This window comes from Onychomys torridus, unplaced genomic scaffold (assembly GCF_903995425.1).
Source record: "Onychomys torridus unplaced genomic scaffold, mOncTor1.1, whole genome shotgun sequence".
Taxonomy (NCBI): domain Eukaryota; kingdom Metazoa; phylum Chordata; class Mammalia; order Rodentia; family Cricetidae; genus Onychomys; species Onychomys torridus.
Window position 1 is genome coordinate 1 of NW_023412965.1, and position 21,702 is coordinate 21,702.

At 47.9% G+C, this 21,702-nt stretch overlaps 2 pseudogenes; both read right to left on the reverse strand.

Moving 5' to 3' along the window:
• Window positions 1-835: 835 nt before the first annotated feature.
• Window positions 836-6,884, reverse strand: LOC118576092 (annotated as a pseudogene).
• An 8,786-nt stretch (window positions 6,885-15,670) lies between these two features.
• Window positions 15,671-19,271, reverse strand: LOC118576093 (annotated as a pseudogene).
• Between the last annotated feature and the right edge of the window lie 2,431 nt (window positions 19,272-21,702).

Below are 21,702 nucleotides of genomic sequence, written 5' to 3' on the forward strand. Positions count from 1 at the left end.
CCAACTCAACTGGTTAGCATACACCTGTGCGGGTGGAGTGAAAAATCTTCACCACAGGCTAACCTGTTTGAAATCTTGGTTGTATTGGGGAGGTTATGGACTATTTAGGAGGTGTGGCCTTCCGGAAGAGGTATGTGTCACTGGGGTGCGTTTTGAGAGTGTATTGCCCCTCTCAGTTTCCAGCTCTCTCCCTGGGTTTTCTGCATGCGTTGAAGATGTCACTTCTCAGTGTCCTGCTTCAGCTGTCCACCACTATTAACCTTCCTTCTGGACCCCAAGCCAAATTGAACTTTTCCTTCCACAAGTTACTTCTGATCACAGTGTTTTATCATCACAATGGAAAATAACCACCATTACACAATTTGAACACACTTCCTTATTTGGTCCCTAAATGAGCTTGTTGTTTTCATCAAAGTGTTCTTCCACACAGTTGAGAATGTTTGTCTTCTCTGGTCCCCGTGTCCTCCATCTAGTCACTGAGTGTTTGTTTGAGGTCTTCTGCACCTAAGGATGACTTTGAACTACTGATCCTCCTGCCTGCCCCTTCCACACACTGGAGTTACAGACACGCACTACCACACCAGGCTAATCACAAAGTCTGAAAGCTTTTCCCTTGACAGTTTCCTGCTTCTGGCCATTCATCGCCATGTGCAGATCCAGTGTGCAAAGTGACACAGCCTGGCCCCCCTCCAGTCTGTTCTCTGCACCCTAAGACTGTACTGTCAGAATCCAGCTGCTGCTCAGGCCACAGCACCGCCCTTCACCTCTCACAGAGACACTGTCCAGACACTGTTCTCTCCAGCTGACCTGCTGCCATCCATCCCGGGTTTCTCACCTGGGCAGTGATTTTGGTCAAAGACGGTATTAGTGTCCACAATCCTGTTCGCTTTCCTGTCTCCTTCCTGGTTCAGCTTGTGCAGCGAAAGCACATCTATCCTCAGAAGGATATAAAAAGAACCCCATTTCCAATTTGGAGCCCCTGCCATGTGGGTGGAGCTTGAAATCTCCTTAAAGCGCCCTCCCATGTTGATATCTACCTTTCTGTCTGTCCATGGCATCGATAACTCTTATTAAACTCCTTCCTCCCCGTTATCTGTCTCAGTGACCCTCTTGAATCCCATCTGAGACCTTTCACACACACTGATGTCACCATAGCAGGGTGCTGAGGTGGCCACTCCATTTGTCCTCTGGTATCAGAGGCTTGGGGACCTGATTTACCAGGTTCCCTCTGATCATCTCCTGCCTCCTCCTCCAGCACCACACTGCTCAAGAGTTCCTGAGATGGTTTCCCTTTGCTGGAGGCCAGAGAGAGTCCTCTACACCACTCCCAGACCTTTTCTCACTATTACATGGAGGGAGGAGTGTTGAGATAAATTCTTATATAATTCAAGCTAGCCTTGAACTCAAGATCCTCCTGCCTCCACCTCCCAGGCACACTTACAGATGTGTGGATCACCTTCAACTGTGCACACTTACAGATGTGTGGATCACCATCGACTGTCATTGTTTTCATTTTTAATTGTGTTAGATTCATTTATTCACTCTGTGTGTGTGTGTGTGTGTGTGTGTGTGTGTGTGTGTGAGTGTGCACATACCATGGTGTGGGTGTGTTGGAGGACAACATCCAGGACTCAAGCAGTTTCCTAACTCAGCCATCTCTGAGCCCTGGCATCTGCCCTGTCATCAATCCCCTTCCAGGACTCTGGTGTAGACTGTTCTGTAGAAACACTCAGGAAGTGTGATGGGGTGCAGTGTGGACCACTTACCTTTCCTTCTCCTCCACCTGAGGAACACCATCACTCCCAAAACCCCAGCCAGGAGTACAGCAGCAGCCACTGCCAACCCAACTGTGGTTCCCGGACCCAGGCTCTGTTTCTGTCCGCTCTTCTTCCCTTCTGTGGCTGTGAGGGCAGTTCTGGTGAGTGCAGTAGTTGCCGTGGTGGGGCTTGCAGAGGTGGTCTTGGGGGCTGGGAGGAGACGAAGGAAGTCAGCCTTGAAAGTGATTGGGAAGTGTAAACCAAATAAACCTTTTCCACCCTAAGTTCTGTGGTCATGGAGTTTTTCACAGCAATAAAAACTTGAACTAGGACACCTGCTGCCCTGAATCCCAAGTCATGGGCTCTGCTCTAGTTTCAAGTCCTCTGTTGAACCCCATAGGGACCTGCTGTGGGTTGATTTCTGTCCAGGATGCTGCAATCTGTCTCCTGCAGTGCCAACTCCATTTCCCCCAACAGCAGTGACTGTACCCTGCAGCCATGATGCTATCACAGGGGTCGGGCACTTTCTGTGGAAGAGCAGCCTGGGGCTTTGGTGTAAGTGGAAGTTTCTGTCCCTTCAGCAACCCAAATACCTGGTACTGCTTCCCAAATTACCATCAGAACTTATATAATAATATATGTTATATTATATTAATATATTATATAATTATTATAAATGATCTGCTACTAGCTCCGGCTTATTACTAACTGGCTCTTACACGTAAGTATTCCCATAATTCTTATCGATGTTTAACTTGGTACCTTTTCTCAGTAGGGCAGTCTCATCTTCCTTCCTCTGCATCTGTCTGAGGACTCCTGACTCAATCCTTCCTCTTCCCAGCATCCCCTGGGACCTGTGTGTGTTTCCCTGCACTTGTAATCCCAGCACTTCAAGGGAAAAATACACAGATCCCTGGGGATCACTGCCAGCTGTCCTAGCCCAGATTGTGAGTTCAGCCCAGATATAGACCCATCAAAGGAAACATAGGTAGAGAGACAGAGAGACAGAGAGACGGAGAGATAGAGAGAAGAAGAAGAAGAAGAAGAAGAAGAAGAAGAAGAAGAAGAAGAAGAAGAAGAAGAGAGAAAAGAGAGAGAGAGAGAGAGAGAGAGAGAGAGAGAGAGAGACAGAGAGAAATCTATCACTAGGGACCTTTTTGCTTAGAGATAAAAGAGAAAACGTGCAAAGAACATTACTATTAAATTTGGTTACAAAAATGAAATTATGGAAGGACACATGAGTCTCTGTTTAATGAAATGGAAAAAAAAGAAAAATTTTTATTGTTAGTTTTAATATTTTAAAAACAATGGACAGGGATATTCAGTTAATGAATTAATTTTTAAAATGCTGATGAAAAATACTGATGGAAGAATTCAGTGGAGTGAGGTGTAAGTCAATGACAGAGCCCTTGTCTAGTGTGCACGTGTCCCGGGACAAGAAAAAAGACACGGTGTGTTGCCTGAAGAGAGAAAGGCATGGCTGCCTTAAATTGATTGTTCTACGATCACCTGATAGATTATCAGAAAGGTTAGAAAATTAGGAAAGGAGGAAGAGGGAGGAGGCTGGAAGGACAGAAGTCATTTAGGAAACATGTAGGAGACACAGGAAATGCAGAGGTAAGGTGCCTGGCATTTCTGGCTTGGAGTTTATCCTGAACCAGCACAGGGTTAAGATGAGTCGTGGTTTTCGGGAGGGTGGGGGGAAGCAGGCAGGTCTAACCTGGAAGGGACAAATCCATTTATCACTGGCACGGCTGAGAATTGGCAATGTAATTAATGATGATTATTATTTGACTATTAATTTTATATTTATTTTCTAAAAATGTATTTTTTATTAAAATTTTGCACACACACAATGGTGCATGAACTTGTGTCTGTGTGTGTGTCAGATGTTAACCTTGGGTGTTCCTTCTTCAGATATCATACACCTTATTTGCAAGAGAGATCACATGAGCACCTGTAACCACAGCACCGTGGGAGATAGGACAAGAGGATCAATGGGGTTTCACAGCCTAGCCCCAAACTATGAGCTCCAGGTTCAGTGAGAGACCCTGCCTCATGGGAATACGGTGGGTCTAACCAGAGGAGGAACCCCAACGTCCATCCGCCTCTGACCTTCCCAAGCAAAAAATGAAATACTCCCCCCGCTGACACACATGTGAACCCATGCAGCACACACACACACACACACACACACACACACACACACGCACGCACGCTTGCTTACACAGTATATACACATCCCACAAAATCAAGATAGAAAGCAGGCAAGCAATAGTGTGAACTCCACAGAGGCCACGTGTCCACTGGTTGACAGATGTTTGGATGTAAGAGGTCCTATTAGAGGCCTGTTCCTGACCAGCATGACCTTGGCAGGGGTGGAATTCTGCTGGTCTCCATGTCTCTCTGTATAGTGACCACGACAGTGCCCAGCAGTGGTGACAGGTGGCCGGGGAAGTGTCCACACATAGGCCGGGCCTGTGTGCACTCTGTGGAAGCTTCAGTACAGCTGCCATGGAGGAGGAGAAGTGACCAGAGAACCTGATCATGGTGAGAACATGAGGTCTGTGAGGGGAAGATGGGGGATGGGGAGGAAGAAGGGGAAGAGGGAAATGAGGAAGCAGAATAGAAACAGTGTCAGGGAGAGGTGGGGGATGTGTCTAGAGACTGGTGAATGGGGGGACCCAGAGGAGGAGGGTACATGGGACCAGAAGGCACCTTCTGTGCAAGGCACGAGATATGGTGTAAAGTCCAGATCCAACCGGGACCCTGACACAGGACCAGGTGAAGGCTGCTCTGTCCTGGAGAGGCCAGATCCACATGGATTTGTGTCAATGAGGGTGGGGTGGGCAGGGCGGTAGTGCAGTTTGGAGAAAGGAGCAGGAGTCTGGGCCATCTGGGAAGAGCTGAGACTGGGGGTGGGGTGGGTCTGAGGGCACATGAGGGCAGATCAGAGAGAGCAGCTAAGGTTTGTGGGGAGTTGTTGAGAAGAGGAAATGTGAAGTTGGCAGAGCTCTGGGGAGGGGACAGAACACAGGAGAGGAATCTGTGGGAAGGAACAGATATGTAGTATCTCTTATGACATGTATGGTACAAGGAAGCCAAGGCCACCAGGACCTTACGTGGGATGTGCTTACTGTGGGTGATGGAGAGTTGGGTCCCAGGAATCGACTGCCACATCTCCCTGCCATTTCTTGTGTTCAGATGAACCTTACAGAAGTACACTGTCTCGTCCAACTTATTCAAGTGCAGGATTCTGAGGACTCCGGATGTCTGAGGCTGTGTCCAGTTCAAGACAAGGCGCTCCTTGAAATGTTCATGTGTGAAACCTGAGGAGGAGTTGTAGATAAATTCCCCATGGAAGATCTTCCATCTCCAATAAATCTTCATCTGTGGATCCTCTGCCAACTCCCAGGGGAAGTAGAAGGAGAAGGGGATATCGATGGAGCCGCCCTGGACACCAGTGAGGTTGCTGGTTGGTTGACCCCAAAGGGTCTTTCTCTGTTGGATCCTGCTGAGTAACCTGGGAAGGATGGGGAGAATAGAAAGCCACTGCAGGGGATGGAAAGGACAACCCAGAGCTTCCTGAGCCATCATCTACAGGGGTGTGGGACACAGGGCAAGGACTGTCCCTATGTCACACTGTCCCATGCAGTAGAGCACAGACAAAGAAGGGTTGGGTTGGACCCTCTGAGGATGAGCTCTCTCTTGGGCACAGAGGACTGGCTGGCTCCTCCAGCAGTGACCTGTCCATAGGACAGCCTGCTCTTCCCAGCCCCACTAGCCCTCCTGTGGTTAAGGCAGAGTCCCTGCTAACAAGGTCCCCAAACTCACCAGCTTGCAGGCATGCAGCTGACAGCAGCAGAAGCAGGATCCAAGCCATGGCCTGATTCCCTCCAGGAAGTGAGACCAGTGGAGCACAGGCAGGAGAGGAGCCCTGTAGGGACCTGGGATGCTCAGGAGTCAGGAAGAATCAGGGTAAAGGGGCACACAATCCCTGAGTCTTCTCATGTGAGGACAGAGTAGGGCAGGACCTCCCCATCTCCACCTCCTTGTACCAGCAACTTCCTTCATGATTCTGTTTTCTTCTTTCCCATGGTACGGAAGATCTGCCCTGTGGTCACTGAGAGGCCGTGCCCTTGAGCCCAGACCCCATTTTTAGCTGAAGGATGTGGAATTGACCTCTGCATCCTGGGTTCTCATCTCTTACATCTTAATCTTCTGTCTTATCCAGTCTTGCCCATTTCCTATGTAATCACTGTTTCCTCACCTCCAGATTTCCTCCACTCCTGCCCTCCCCCTCCTCAACTGTTTCTCATTATGTCTCCTTAATGCTGGTTGTCTCTCTATCTCTCCCTCCCTCCTTTCTTCCCTGTCTCCCCCCCTCTAATAACCTCAGGCACAGAAGTGGTCAGTTTCTGCTCACTTCAGACAGAGATGGAGGTGATGAGGAAACACATTCCGTCCCAGCCCTAGCTCGATGTCCCCACCACCATCTGCTCTTTGTTCCTCTTCTTGTCCTTCAGGGACTCTTCACAGCACCCGGCAGAGCCAAGGCCCAGTGGACACTCTCGCCCTGGCCTGCTGCTGCTGGAGTCTGTAACTACCCTGGGCTTCCTGGGTGATCGTCTCTCTCCTAGACAGTGACTCCAAAGCTACTCCAGCTTCTGAAGGAGACTTTCTACATCCTCCAACCTTCACACACCTCAGAAGAGGATGGCAAGGATCAGAGAAGCCTGGCACATGTCACATGACTGCCACATGGCAGGTTGACTGGACTTCATCTCAAGTACTTGTAGTCCTCCACTCCACACAGACTTCAGGCTGCCTGCTCGTGCAGCCTCTGAAATCCCTCAAAGGCCACAGACCTGCTGCTGGGCTCCCAGGAGGCTGTTCTCACAAAGCACTGAGTGACTCTTTCTAGCTATGGTGGCTCTCGAACCTTCTTTGGATGAAGTGAGCAGTGAAAGGTCAGACCAGCAACATATCCTTATAACATATTGCCTGGAACATCTCTTAATGTGGACACAACTGGCCTGTTACTGAGGTGAAGGGTGAGACGGGGGCAGCCGGGGGTTGTCTGGACTCGGCTGGTTCTGTAGGAGTGTCATCCTTCCCATTCCCCATGACAGGGTTCCATCAGTTCTGGAAGACAAGAGTGTACCAGAGGAAGTGGCATCATTCTCCCTGAGTGACATGTGCAGAGGCGACTTCCCATTTCCTTAGGTTCCTGCATTGACTGCCTTCTCCATGCCTCCCTGCAGGTGACTATGCAGCCTGCCTCTGTCACATCTGCTGTCTCTGCCTTCCTCACAGTCCCCATGGTCCTCAGATCCCTTGACCTGAGCCAGGCTCAAACAGTCATGTCCTCACTCCCAGCAGCACATGGACTCACTTCTGTATCCATCCATGCTGCCCTTGGACACTCAGAGACACAGAACCTTTGGAATGAGTTGGCCCCAGATGGCTAGTCAGAAGAGGGGAAGGGGCAATTGTACCTGTCAGAAAGACACCGCCCCCTACATGAGGATGGGGTCTCATGTAGCCCAGGCTGGGCCTTGACCTTGTGATGTAGATAATGATGACCTTGAACTCCTACAGATCCTCCTCTCTGCCCATCCAAGTGATGGAATGACAAATCATGTCCCTTTGTCTCCTGCTGGAGATAGAACAAAGGGTTCTGTGTGTGCCACGCAGGTAAGCACTCCACCAGATGAACCACATTTTTCACTTCAGTGAGGTCTGAGAGGGGGCCCTCCTGGTCATGGATGCTCACCTCCAGGCTTCATTTGCCCTACTCTCTGGGGTCTGTGGGTAAAAGGCCAGAGGTTTCTAAGTCATTACAGAGGGGCTGGACACCTGATGAGGCTGCCATATGTCAGGTGCTGGTCACCAGCTTTTTAACACAACTGGGTCTGGAGGGTTCCACAGGATCCCAGCTGCCCCTTGTGCTCAGCCTCACTGCTGCCCCCTGCTGGACCCTGAGTCCCAGATCATGGGCTCTGTTCTAGTTTCAGGATCTGAACTCAGTTGAATCCCCATAGGGTCCTGCTGTGGGATGATTTCTGTCCAGCATGCTGTAATCACACTCCTGCAATGACAACCATGTTTCCCATAAATGCAGTGACTGGGCCTGCAGCCATGGTGCTTTCACGGGGGGGGGCACTTTCTGTGAAAGAGCAGCCTGGGGCTTGGTGTGCACACATGGGGCTTCTGCACATGTGACCATGAGGAGTGTCAGACTGCAGTGTGAGAACCTGGCTGCTGCCCAGGCTGTAGCACATGTGTGTCCTGACCCCACAGAGTAAAGAATTAAGTGTAATTTTAAATATTTAAAGCCAAGGTGGGCTCGACATAAGAATGCATGCCTTTAATTCTAGTTTTTGGGAGGGAGAGGGAGAGGCAAATGTATCAGTTCCAGGCTATTGTGGTTCACATATACAGTTCCAGGCCTGCAAGAACTATATAGTTAGATCTTGTTTAAAAAAAAAAAATCAAATGAACAAACAAAAACCAAACAAAGAACATAAATCTACAGAAAAGAACCAAAAACACAAGGTGAATGGTGTTCTGGGTAGTAATATCTGAGGTTTTCCTCTGGCCTCCACATACACAAGGATATACTCACTTGTACCCATAAGCACATGCACACAGACACACACAATCACACAAGGTACCTTTCACAGATGATCTGCCACCACACGATTACCCAGTCCTCATCCTGAGTAAACAATGTCTCTTCAGGCCAGGCTCTGTGACTTTTTAGACTCCAGTTCCTGACAGTGTTCCCAGCACTCAGACTCTGATTTTATACCCAGCTGTGTTTTCCCATGATATTGGTGGCAGAGAACAGGATCAACCCTTCCTATTTCTGTCTGAAAAATCCAGTTCCAGAAACTTCCCTCAATTAACCCATAGTGCAGGCCCTATGGGCCCTGACCCAGAAGATAACGTCACTGATGAAAACTGTCTGGCTGTCCACCCATCCTGTCACACTAGGTTCCCAGCACTCCTTGAATTCTTTTTCACAATGACAACATACAGACCCAGAGAAACCTGTCCAGACTGGGTCCTGAGGAGAGTGGAGCAGATGCTAGAGAGGGTGGAAAAATGTGACTGCTGGTGTAGACAGGACATTCAGGCTGCACCTGAGACTTTACATTAGCACAGTTGCCCCACCCCCATCTGACCTCTTCTTTCTCCCCTAGGATGACATCATCATCTTTATCAACCTCATGTGCTGCCAACCTCAGCATGAGCACCTCCCTGCACCCCTGCCCAGGGGAGCCCCAAGAAGAGACTCTATAGTGTCTTCAGGCCCAGTGGGTAGGGCTGGGTGACCAGCTCAGTCTCCTGCTTCTCGGGATGAAGTCTCCCAACTTTGCAGGTAGCCAAGGCCATACACAGAAACTCACATGTCACTGAGTTTGAGGTCACAGAAGCTGAGAAACTCTCAATTTCCTCTTCAACATTATATATTGCTTAAATGAAACTATTAATATTCACAGAATTTGTTTGAGTAAATCTAAAGAAAAAACTGTTGACATCTTCAAGTCCTCTGACTCCAAAAAGTGAAATAACAGATGGCCAGCCTCCATGACTTTGCTGACTCTCTGGAGTTTTGGTTAGCTTGCTGCTTGTTTGATATTAAGACAGCATCTTATGTAGCCCAGGCTACCTCAAACTCAATAGGTACTAATGACAGCCTCCAATTCATGATCTTGCTATCTCTACTGTCAATCAATGGGATTACTGGCATATGTCACCATGCCTGGCTTCCTCTAGTCCTTTTTTTAACTGACTGGCTCAGGTCAGGTAACACAAATCCCAAACACTGGTAGTCATGTTAGAACCCATGTGTGCTCCCCATTCCAACAACATTGTTCCCTTCACCCTGAGGGGATTTGAACTAAACATTGATGAGAATGTTGGTTCTGTGAGGTCTTTCCTGTGGGCTCCTTTGCTGTTTCTCCCTTTTGAACATTGGAAACAAGTCATGGTAAGTCACATGACCACTGGAGTAACAGCTTTGAGGATCCTTCCCTGTTCCCAGTTGTCTGGAGGGAGGAGATGATTAACAGACACTCCCATAGATGACTGGTCAGACCATCATCATGGCATCCTGTTTGTGTGAACATTCCAGGGATGCTCAGATTAGACATCACCCCAGCTGACAAGATCACTGTGACCATGGCTGCTGCTGAGTTCAGCCTCAGGAGGCTTGGATCCATTACACCACTGCTGACATTTCACAGCTTCCCCAGGAGACTTCACTTTAGCCATGAGAAGTCTGGGTGACTTCTCTATGACCCCTACTGTCTTAAACTAGTACCATGGTAATTGGGGACAGTTTCTTTTTTTTTTTTTTTTTCAAAATTGAAGCAAGCTTTACTTAATACTGGGCAGGTTGGTGGACTCTGGCCAGGTCCTTTCCAGGATTCCCAAGAATTGGTTGACTACAAGTCACATTTTGCAGAGGCTAAAAAGTTAAAACCACAGGGCCATTATATTTCCCATCAGTTCCGTGTCAGGGGCAAATATATCTCCTGATGCAGTTCCTGCCTGCGTACCCCACCCCCTCATTCCCACAACCAATCAGAGGCAAGCACACATCCTAATGTATTTCCTGCTCATGTACCTCTTGCCTACTGTCAGACCTGAAGTTAACCTGTAAGCTCTATCTGCTCTATCAGGTAGCTTCGTGGGATTCTGGGAGTTGTAGTTCTTCAAAATTAGCAACAAAGCCTCATGGAAACATATGGTGGCCTATGCATTTTGCCAAATGAACCTTTCCTCCCTAAGTTCTGTGGTCATGGAGTTTTTCACAGCAATGAAAACTTGAACTAGGATACCTGCTGCCCTGAATCCCAAGTCATGGGCTCTGCTCTAGTTTCAAGTCCTCTGTTGAATCCCCATAGGGACCTGCTGTGGGATGGATTTCTGTCCAGAATGCTGCAATCTGTCTCTGCAATGCCAACTCCATTTCCCCCCATAGCAATGACCCTGCAGCCATGATGCCATCACAGGGGTCAGGATCTTTCTGTGGAAGAGCAGCCTGGGGTTTTGGAGTAAGTGGAAGTTTCTGTCCCTTCAGCAAAACCCAAATACAGGGCACCTGCTTCCCAAATTACCACCCAGAGACTTGTATAATTAATATATGTTATATATATATATATTAATATATTAATATAATTATATATAAATGCTCCGCTGGTAGCTCAGGCTTATTACTAACTGGCTCTTACACGTAAGTATTAACCCATAATTCTTATCGATGTTTAACTTGGTACCTTTTCTCAGTAGGGCAGTCTCATCTTCCTTCCTCTGCATCTGTCTGAGGACTCCTGACTCAATCCTTCCTCTTCCCAGCATCCCCTGGGACCTGTGTGTGTTTCCCTGCACTTGTACTCCCAGTACTTCAAGGGGAAATTAGGCAGATCCCTGGGGATCACTGCCAGCTGTCCTAGCCCTGTTTGTGAGTTCAGCCCCGAGAAAGTCCCAAAGACCCATCAAAGGAAACATAGGAAGAGAGACAGAGAGACAGAGACAGGGAAAGAGAGACACACAGAGAGAAATCTATAACTAGGGGTCTTTTTGCTTAGACATGAAAGAGAAAACAGGCAAAGGAGAGTACTATTGAATTTGTCTACAAATATGAAATTACAGAAAGAGAATTAAGTCAATCCCAGGGTTCTTTTCAATACTTGTTGCAAATATTTCTCCAGATGATATCTTTTCCCTAAATGAGGATATTTTGCCTGGATAAAACATTTCTTCTGAGTCTGTGTCTGCAGCTCAGTGGTGGAGTGCTTGTCTAGCATGCCTGAGGCCCGGAGTCCATCTCAAGCACTGGACACAGGAGTGGTGAAATGCCATTTTGGTCCCAGCTCTTGGGAAAGAGTTCAAGGCCATCTTAGGTTATATAGCAATTTGAGACCAGCATGGACACGTGAGACTCTGTCTTAAAGAAATGGAAAAAAAGAAAAATGTCTTTTTATCATTAATTTTCATATTTTAAAAACAATGGGCAGGAGTATTCGATTAATGTATTAATTTGTAAAAATACTGATGGGAAAATTACTGGTGAAGAACTCATAGTGGAGTGAGATGTATGTCAATGGCAGAGCCCTTGTCTCGTGTGCACGTGTCCCTGGGGACAAGAAAAAAACATGGTGTGTCTGCCTGAAGAGAGAAAGGCATGGCTGCCTTATATTGATTGTTCTATGATCAACTGATAGATTATCAAAGGCTGGAGACATTGGGAAGGAGGAAGAGGGAGTAGGCTGGAGGAACACAGCCATGTAGGAAACATGAAGGAGACACAGGAAATGCAGAGGTAAGGTGCCTGGTCAGTTCAGGCTGTGGAGTTTATCCTGAACCAGCACGGGATTAAGATGAGGAGTAGTTTGCCGGGGGTGGGGGCTAGGGGGTTCAAAGGAGTCGGGAGGGGGGGGGTGGGTCTAACCTGGAAGGGACAAACCCACTTATCACTGGCACTGCTGAGAATTGGTGATGTAACTAATGACAATTGATTATTATTTGACTATTAATTTCATAATTTATTTTCTAAAACTGTATTTTTATTAAATTTTTGTACACACACAATGATGCGTGACTGTGTGTGTGTGTGTGTGTGTGTGTGTGTGTGTGTGTGTGTGTGTGTATTTGTGTCTGTTTTAGATATTAACCTTAGGTGTTCCTGCCTCAGATATCATACACCTTATTTGTAAGACAGACCATGTGAGCACCTGAAACCATAACACCGTGGGAGATGGAGACAAGGGGATTAATGGGGCTTCACACCCCATCAGCCTAGTCCAAAACAGTGAGCTCCAGGTTCAATGAGAGACCCTGCCTCAAGGAAATAAGGTGGGTCTTATTAGAGGAGGAATCCCAACGAACATCCACCTGTGGCCTTCCCAAGTACAAAAATGAAATATATCCCCAACACTTAAATCCATACAAACACACGTGCACACACATGCATGCTCACACCACATATACATGCTCCACAAAATCAAAATAGAAGAGAGGCAAGCAATAGAGCGAATTTGAGAAGAGGTCATGTGTCTATTTGTTGAGACATGTTGGTAGGTAAGGGGTCCCTTTCAGGGCCGGTTCCTCTCCAGAATGACCTTGGGCAGGGGAGGAACTCTGCTGGTCTCCATGTCTCTCTGTATAGTGACCAAACAATCTCCTGAACTAAGGCGACATCCCTGTAGAAATGATACCTGTTCAGATAGCTTTATTTCTTGTGCAATCTGAGACCCTCCTTTTCTATTAGTAACATGACTCCTAACTTCTTACCTAACTACTTATAGGAATGTAGACTGAGCACATAGATCCCCTTCTTGATATACTAACCAATCATTAGCTCTTAATTGACCTTCTCCTTAAACCACTCCTGACCCGTCCTGCAGGCCAGGTTATTAGATAGGACCTGAGGAGGCACCTCCAGAAAGACCAATGGGGGCAAGAGAGAAAGGAGACCAGGCACATAAAGAAAGACAGAGTCAGTCTGAGTCGCATCAAGGTCTCATTTATTGCAAAGGGAAGCAAGCTTATATACTGGTGGATATGAGGGGAAGGGAGGGAGATGAAAAATTGTTAGAAAAGGGTCAGGGTGAGGTCTCTTTGGTCCAATGCTTGAGCAACAGATCAATCAAACATATTCCAGGAAGTTAATCTAAAAGCACATTTTGTGGTTTTTCCGGGAACGGTTGTTTTGTAAGTCAAGGGAGTAGTTATGTCAGATCATCCAAGCAAGAAAGGTCAAGGCGCAGTCATCCAATTTTCGGTTCCCAACACACTCCATTTTCAAGTTGTAAAAGAAAGCCTGATGGTCACTGCCTGAGGAAAATTCTCACCTGCCTTTATGACCTTGTAGGAATTCAAGCCTGGTGACCTGGATGGAGGGGAGGATTGCTATTGCTTGGGTTTATGACTGGATACCCTAAATAACTGAGAGAGATGGAGAACTCAGAGGGAGAAGGAGGATTTTAATAGAGAACTTGAGGAAGATTCTTCCTGGACCCCGGAAGGGACTGTCAAGGGGCTGAACCCCCTTAGTCACCTCTCTGGCTTATAATGTGGGTGCCCCTAACCAAACTGAGGTCCTCTAGCCTGTGTGCAAGGCTTTGCTGACAGAATTATCTCTCCAGCTCCCTTGCAGGCTTCTCATAAAACAATTCCCAAAACAGCCTGTCTTAATCAAAATTCCATTGCTGTGAAGAGATACCATGACCATGGAAACTCTTATAAAGGAAAACATTTAATTGGGGTTGGCTTACAGTTTCAAAGGTTTAGTTGACTATCATCATGGTGGGAAGGTTGGTGTACATAGGCAGACATGGTGCTGGAGAGGTAGCTGAGCATTCTACATCCAGATAGCAGGCAGCAGGAAGAGAGAGGGAGACACTGGTCCTGGCTTGAGCAATTGAAGTATGAAAGCCCGTCCTCACTGACTCAGTTCCTCCAACAAGGCCATACCTACAAGGCCACACACCCTACCAGCCATTGCCTGGAGACAAAGCAGACAAACCCTTGAGCCTATGGGGGCCATTCTTATTCAAACCACCACACAGCCCTCAGCTGCTCCTTGGGATGACAGGCTCTGCCCTGGCTGGGGTCATCTTGAGTCTGCTGGCCTGTAGGAGAAGAAACAGAGTCACTGTGGCAGCCATGCTGACCCTCCATCTGCCTCCCAGCTGTTCTCTGTGTTCAGACAACATCAGGGAACCAGGGCAGCAAACAGCTCTGCAGCAGACATTCAGGGACACCTCTGAGAGTCACCAGGACCTGAGGCTGGTCCTCAGCTGTCCTTCTGCACAGCACAGCCAATCAGAGGACAGCTCTCCTTGTCCTTTGTCCCTTGTCCATGTCCTTCTCCCTCTGCTTCCTTCCCCTGCCTTTAAACCCATGTCTCCTCCCTGCCTTCCCTGCTCTGCACTCACCATGCCTCCCTTTTGTCTCCCTGGAAACTGGCTCTCTAGCTTTCCCTGTGAGTGCAGGTGCTGCCACCCTCCAGATTCAGTTTCAGGGTTTCAATCCCAGTCAGATTTCCGCTGCCTCCCAGGCTGCTACTCTCCACCTCTCAGATGCTTCTCTTTCCTGTGGGAGGGCTGAGACCTTGTGAAGACCAGGGATACATCTTCAGACTTTAGTTCTATGCTCTCTATTACACTCCACTCTCTGCTCATCTCTGCTCCTGTCCTGCAGTCTTCCAGTCACTATGACTTTAAATCTGCTCTGAACACCGTCCACACTTGTATCTTGTGTTGTGTGAGTACAAGCTCTCAATGAGCCCAGGCTGACCTGTAAATTTCTCTGTATCTGAAGATGGCCTCAACTCCGGATCCTTCTGTCTCTATTTCCCGAATGGTGAGTAGAGATGTTCCCAGCTCTGTCCCAATACTTATTTCTCAGAATTCTTAAGCATGATAGAAGACAAGTCACTTGTCTTTACATAAATGTAACTGGAGTTGAATAAGAATCTTATTGATTTCTAGATTCTTTTGCAATGTAAGGACTTAGAGATACATTTTCCATTATGCAAATATCCTTACTTTTTTAGTATTTCCTTAAATATTTTAAAAAATTATTTTTGGATTATATATATATATGGACAACATGTGGATGGCAGAGAACCACCTCGGTCATTGACCTGCAGGAGCTGAGGCATCCATATGCTCCTTCAATTCCCTAGCACAGGCTCTGTGTTCATCTGCACTTGCTCCTCTGATTTCCAGCTGGGATTCTCTTGAAGGAGGTGCATATTCAGTCCAGGTTGAGTTCAGCTTCCTTTCTGTCCCTGTGTTCTCGGGACTCTGTCCTGCACAAACTCGTCCTTCTCCACCTCCCACAGCTGAGAACACTCAGAGAGGAAGCTCAGGTGAGGGCCTGTCCTGGACCACTTACCTTTGCTTCCCCCAGAGGAAGATCATCAGTACACAGATGGGGGTTATGAGCACAGCCGTGGCCAACACCACCCCGACCGTGGCTCCCAGGTTCACAAGTGAAGGATTCCTCTGGTCCTCTGTGTCCTCCAGGCCAGCTGTGGTGACTGCAGAGGTGATGATGGAGGGGCTCTGCATGGTGGTGCTGATGGCTGGGGAGGGATTAGATCACCCTGGATGAGGGAGGGATGGGGTGTCATACCTTGTCTCCTCTGTGGGATTGGGATGGGGAACAGCTGTTAGAAGTTCACAGAGAGGGAAATACATGCTGAAGGCTGAGACTCCAGGAAAACAAGCTCAAACGCTCACTCTCCACCTATCCTAGAGGTGTGTCCTCGAATGGTCATCTGGTCACAGACAACTAAGCAACAGAAGTACTGCTGATTTTGTTATGAATGTTTGTAACATGCAGATAAGACTCAGACTATAGAGTGTTTTGCTCTCTGTCTTAGAACCCAACATTCCTTCCTAGTGTCCATATAAAGAGCTGATTTAGGCGGGTGTGGCCTTAAATCTTAGCCCTAGAGCCAGAGGCAGTCAGATCTCCGTGAGTTCAAGCCAGCCTTGTCTACACATACTTAGTTCCAAACCAAACAGAGCTGAGTACTCTCATCCCAGTACTGAGGAGGCAGAGACAGCCATGTCCCTGAGCCTTACTGGTCACACAGCCTTGCATACTTGGGAATCTGGAAGCCAGTGAGAGATATTGTCTCAAAAAATAAGGTGGATGCCACCTGAAGTTATCCTTTATCCCCCACAGGAACATGAACAAATGTGTACACTCATGCATTCACACACACACACACCCCTAAATTAACAGATCCACATGATCACACACACTAACTACATAAAAATGTATAACCGAAAACGTGTAATCTTAGCCTTAAGTGTACAGCTCAATGCAGAGTACACTCATTTGCTCTACAAACATCAATGTGGTTATTTTCCACATTTACCTATTTGGACCAAAACCCAGCAATTCTCAACTTGTGGGTCCCTAACCCCACAAGGGTCCCATATCAGGTATCCTGCATATCAGTTATTTACATTACAAATTGATAAGAGCATCAGAGTTAAAGTTATGAAGCAGTAACAGAAGAATTACATGGATGGGAGTCACCACAGCACAAGGAACTGTATTTAAGGATAGGTAGGGAACCACTGCTCTAGACCCTTCAAGCAGCTCCTTTCCCTTCCCTGAGCCCTGGCAGCCGCTGTAGAGACTGCACAAGAACTCTGCTGTCAGTGTCCTATCACAGGTTGAACTTAATCCAGTCAATGGCCACAGCTGAGCATGGTATCACATGACTGTCTCAGCACTTGGGAGCCAGAGGCAGGCAGAGTTCTGTGAGGTCAAGGCCATCCTGGTCTACATAGGGTATTGTGGGACAGCCAAAGAAATATAGTGAGACCCTTTGTTGTAAAAACCAAATATTAATAAACAAATGAATAGCCACAGAGGAAGGTTGTGATCAATCACCAAGCACATAGGCTCCCTCAGCTCCAGAATGGCCATGTGTGGGACCACACAGTGACCAGGATGGGTCTCGGTGATACCAGTGCATGGGCCTGCAGTTACTTCTGCTTCAGAGTCGCTGTTCTGAATGGAGACAGAGATCCACATCATGAAACTGGAGACACTGGGGTTTGGGGATTTAGCTCAGTGGTAGAGCGCTTGCCTAGCAAGTACAAGGCCCTGGGTTCAGTCCTCAGCTCTGAGAAAAAAAAAAGAAATTGGAGACCCTGTATTGAAAATCCTGGTGGCTTGTATGGGAAAGGTGAGGGAAAGAGAGGAGAGAAGAGAGTTTGGAGACTGAGAGGAGATAAGGGAGTGGGTGGAGAGGTGAGGGATGTGTGCTGGGGAGCTAGTAGGGGTAATGGGGGCTGTGGTGACAGCTGGCAGTTTACAATTGGATTGTAGGACACAAAGAACATCCATTGGGCACCTACTGTTTGTATTTGGCTTAGGTTGAGACTGTGTAGAGATGCTTCATAGATGGGCTAATTGGATCCCTGCTGTAGGACCAAGTGAGTCAGCTATATCCTAGAGAATGAATCCACCTCAAAGTAATGGGGAATGGTTGATGTGGGAAGAACCACAGTATTAGATTTGGAACAAAAAGGGGGAACTAGGGTGGAAGGCCTGTGATGAAGCCTAGTGTGGGGTGGAGTTTCCTCTGAGCAGAGAATGACAGACAAGCTCAGAGGAGCAGCAAAGGCTTGTCACAACAACCAGGGAACGATCTCTTGGCAGAGGCCTGGGCAGAGCCGAGGGTAAGGAGTGTGAAAGAAATCTCAGAGTTGTGGAGCCTGAGGTGACATCTAGGGGACAAGGAAGCCAGAGGCATCAAAGCCAGAGCCAGGGTGTCTCACCAGGTGTGATGGTCAGTTGAGTCCCTTCAGTGGACTGCCAGAATTTCATCCCTTCTTTTGTGTTCAGATGAACTCGGCAGAAGTACACTGTCTGGTCCTCCTTCTTCAAGTTCAGGATTCTGAGGACTCCAGATGTCTGAGGCTGTGTCCAGTTCAGGCTGAGCCGGTTCTTGAAATGCTCATGTATGAATCTCGAGGAGGAGTTGTAGATGTATTCACCATGGAAGACCTTCCATCTCCAGATAATCTTCATCTGTGGATCCTCTGCCAACTCCCAGAGGAAGTAGAAGGAGAAGGGGATCTCGATGGAGTCGCCCTGGACACCAGCGAGGCGTGCTGGTTGGTTGACCCCAAAGGGTCTTTCTCTGTTGGATCCTGCTGAGTAACCTGGGAACAATATGGAGAATCTGAAGCCACTGCAGGGGATGAAAGGACAAACCATAATTTCTGACCCTTCACCCACAGGCCAATGTGGGACAAAAGGCTGGTGGGACAGAAAAGACAGAGTAGGGTTGGGGTGAACGACTCTGAGGGATGAGCTCTCTCTTGGGGATGAAAGGACAAGACAAGCTGGCTCCTCCAGCAGTGACCTCTCCACAGGACAGCCTGCTCTTCCCAGCCTCACTGGCTCCTCCTGCAGTTAAGGCAGAGTCCCTGCTAACAAGGTCCCCCAACTCACCAGCTTGCAGACATGCAGCTGACAGCAGCAGAAGCAGGATCCAGGCCATGGCCTAATTCCCTCCAGGAAGGGAGACCAGCAGAGCCACCAGGCAGGAGAGGAGGATCTGTGAGGGACCCTGGGGTGATCAGGAGTCAGGAAGAATCAGGGTAAGGGGCACACAACCATCAAGTCTTCTCAGATGGAGGACTAACACGGGGCAGGACCTGCCCTTCTCCACCTCCTTGTGACCAGCAACTTCCTTCATTCTGGCTTCTTTCTCATGCTGCAGAGAAGATCTGTCCTGTGGTCACTGACGAGATGGCCCCTTGAGCCTAGCCCTTCTTTTTGGCTAGAAATATGCTATTGACCTCACCATGCCAGGCTCTCCTCTCTTCCACCTTGACCCCCTGTCTTATCCAGTCTTGTCCATTTCCATGTGGCCTGTAATCACTGTTTCCTCACCTCCAGGTTTCCTCCACTCCTGTGCTTCCTCTCTTCATCTTTTCTCATTGTGTCTCCCACCATACTGGTTGTCTGTCTGTCTGTCTCTCTAGAAATCTCAGGAACAGAAGTGGTCAGTTTCTGCTCACTTCAGACAGAGAGGATGGAGGTGATGAGGAAAACATTCTGTCCCCAGTCCTAGCTCGGTGTCCCCACCACCATCTGTTCTTTGTCCTCTTCTTGTCCTTCAGGGACTCTTCACAGCACCCAGCAGAACCAAGGCCCAGTGAACTTTCTCGCCCTGGCCTGCTTGCTGCTGAGAAGTCTGTAACTACCCTGGGATTCTGGGGTGATCTTCTTCCCCTGGACAATGACTCCAAAGCTACTCCAGTTTGTACTCAGCCTCACTGCTGCCACCTGCTGGCCCCTTAATCCCAAGTCATGAGCACTGTCAGACTTTGAAGGCCTGGACTCAGTTGAATCACCATAGGGATGCTGCGGGGGGATGTGATTAATGTCCAGAATGCTGTAATAAGTCTCCTGCAATGCCAACCATATTTCCCATAATTGCAGTGACTCGGCCCCCGGCAGCAATGATACTTTCATGGGGGAGGGACATTTTCTGTAGAAGAGCAGCCTGGAGCTTTGGTGTGTGTACATACATGCACATATGCATGTGACCATTGGGAGTGTCATACTGGCAGTCTTAGTACCTGGCTGCTGCTTAGGCTGTAGCTCATGCGTACCCGGCATCCATAGAATAAATAAGTAAATATAATGGAAAAAATTAAACCTTAAAGTGGGCACGGGGGTGCATACCTTTAATTGTAGCATTTGGGAGGCAGAGCTGTGCAGATGTGTGAGTGTTGTTAGCTTGAATGTAGACTGGTCTATACACTGAGTTCAAGCCAGCCAGTGGTACAGAGTGAAACTTGTCCCCCCAAACAAACAAACAAAAACAAGGACCAACTAACCAAACTAATAGTCCAAGGTACATGGTGTCCTGAGTAGGAGTATTACCCGAGCTTGTCCTCTGGCCTACACAAGCAGGAGCACACACTTACTTGCATGCATATGCACCTGCACACACACACACACACACACACACACACACACACACACACACACACTCATGCAAGGCACCTTTCACAGCTGATCTGCCACCACACATTTATCCAGCCCTCATCCTGAGTAAACATGGTCTCCCAGGCATGGCTATGTGACTCTTCAGACTCCAGTTCCTGATAGTGTCCCCAGCATTCAGACTCTGACATTATACCCAACAGTCTCAACACTCTCTATTTCTCTCCAAATCATCCAATTCCAGAAAATCTCCTCAAATTACACACAGTGCAGTTCTTGTGGGTCCTGACCCTATAGATCTCACCATTGATGAAAACTGTCCATCTGTCCTCCCCTCCTGTCACACTACCTACCATCTCACTCATGATTTGTTCACCCAGTGACAACATACAAACCAAATTACCTATGCAGACTGGGTCCTGAGGAGAGTGGAGGAGATGCTAGAGAGGGCAGAAGGATGGTGGCTGGTGGTGTAGACAGGACACTCAGGCTGCGCCTGAGACTTTACAATAGCACAGTTGCCCCGCCCCCATCTGACCTCTTCTTTCTTCCCTAGGATGACATCATCATCTTCATCTCCCTCACATGCTGCCCAACTGCAGCATGGGAACTCTGTGCACCCCTGCCCAGGGTGAACCCCTAGAAGAGACTCTAAAGTGTCCTAAAGACCCAGTGAGTGGGGCTGGGTGACCAGCACAGTCTCCAGCTCATCTGGATGAAGTCTCCCAGTTTCTGTAGACAGCCAAAGCCAGACACAGAAACTCACAAAACGCTGAGTTTAAGGTCACAGAAATGGAGAAACTCCCAATCTCCTCTTCAACATTATGTGTATTATTTAAAAAAATATTAATTGTGACACAATTTGTTTAAGTGAATCTACAGAGGAAACCGGTGACATGTTAAAATTCTCTGTCTTCAACCAAAGTGAGCTAATGGAAGACCTGTCTCCATGACCACTCTGTTTGGAGTTTTAGTGAGGTTTTCTGGTTGTTTGGTTTTGAAACAGAGTCTCATGTAGCCCAGGCTACCTCAAACCCAATAGGTAACAATGACAGCCTCCAGTTCATGATCTTGCTAATTCTACTGTCAATCATTTGATTACACACATTTGCCACCAGTCAGACTTCCTCTAGTCCTTCTTTTAACTGACTGCTCAGGCCAGGGAACACAAACCCCAAACACTGGTAGCCATGCTAGAACCCATATCTGTTCCCCATTCCAACAGGAATGTGCCTTCACCCTGAGGGGATTTGACCTAAGTGTTGTTGAGAATGTTGGTTCTGGGAAGTCTTGGCTGTGGGCTCCTTTGCTGTTTCTCCCTTTTGAACAATGAAAACTAACATGGCAAGTCACATGCCCACTGGAGTAACAGCTTTGAGACTCCTTCCCTGTGTCCAGCTGCCTGGAGGGAGGAGATGATGAACAGGCACTC